Genomic DNA, 1,411 nt, shown 5'->3' with positions numbered 1-1,411 from the left:
ACCGACCGGTCCGGTACGCGGCGGCATTTGCATATCGAACATTTCATCGGCCTTGCGACGGCGCCGCCCCTCGCCTGGCCCGGCCTCGCCCTCACAGCCGCGGCCGAACCTGCGAGACGAGAGGAGACGAGACGGACGAGACGTGCGTGTGGAGAATGAGAGGCATTTCCGGAAGTGTCCGCACGGTCCCAACAGCAGCAGCAGCAGCAGCAGCGGGAGCGAAACATGGACCTGGACGGGCGCCACATCACCGCCACAACGGTGATCAGCTGGTGCGGGCGGGAGAGCGTGAGAGACACAGCCCCACATACACACCCTGCTCCTGCTCACCTGTCATTCAAACCGTTGGGGGTTAGTGCCGCCCCCGCAGCCCCCGCCGCTCCCGGTCGTAGGCGGCTTGATTGAGGTGGTGGACGGCGGGAACCCTCCCCGGTTATTTCGACTCGAGACCACGAGTTATTAAAACCTCTTCAGCCCGGGTAGCGCGGGGTCGTCAGACAGGAGAAGTAGTACGGAGCGCTTCCGCTGCGGGCACGGGGCCCAGCATAGCAGTGGCAGTGGAGCACGGGAGAGAGCCTGGCGCATAGACATGGCTCAGTGAGGTTCCCACAGCCAACACGTAACCTGCAGCGATGCAGATTGTCAGGGCGGCTTGAAGGGATGGGATCCTTATCCCATGGCTGCTGCTGCTGCTGCCATACGCGCACTCCTGTATGGCGGGGGCCCGGGAGGGGGGGAGGGGGAGGGGCGCCGCCCGACGCTGAGCTGCGGAGCTGCGCAGGTGCAAAAAGGATCTCGCCTTTATAGCGTGTTTATGTGCTGCTGCGCAGCCGAGCCCCCGACCGGAGCGTTCTCAGAAAAGTCACCAAAAACTTTGTTGCACGGGGCGACCAGAAGGAGCTGAGAGGGGGCTGCCCCCCTGCGGACGCTTTGTTGCATCGCGATTCAATTGTTTGGTCCTGCCAGCCTCACCTGTGCACTGTGCACCTCTGAGAGAGGCAATCATTAGCCAAAACCGCGTCCGGGAGGAGGAGGGGGGAGGAGGACGTCAAGCGGGTCGGCCGCCGCCGTCCCCGCAAAGGATTCGTTACTAATGCATATAAATTTACTCTTTTGTTCCCAGGTTATAGATTCGATACGATTTCACACACAGACGGTGACGCTCGCACTCACACACACGTAGTGAGTGCGCACGCGCGCGCGCGCGCGCGCGCGTCTGTGTGTGTGTGTGTGTCGACATTTTTTCCAGGCGCCCGCCGCCGGGGCGTATCTGACACTCGCGATCGACGTGTGGCTCGCCGCGCCTTGGGTGTCACTTCGCTCTGCGCCGCCGTCTGGTAACAGAACACCGCGCCAACCGCGCCGCCGCCGCTGCAGGAACGTGGAGGGCGCCCCGCGACCATCGCCCCCC

This window comes from Frankliniella occidentalis, unplaced genomic scaffold (genome assembly GCF_000697945.3).
Source record: "Frankliniella occidentalis isolate FOCC.00 unplaced genomic scaffold, Focc_3.1 Scaffold67, whole genome shotgun sequence".
NCBI lineage: Eukaryota > Metazoa > Arthropoda > Insecta > Thysanoptera > Thripidae > Frankliniella > Frankliniella occidentalis.
This window is presented reverse-complemented; position numbering follows the sequence as displayed.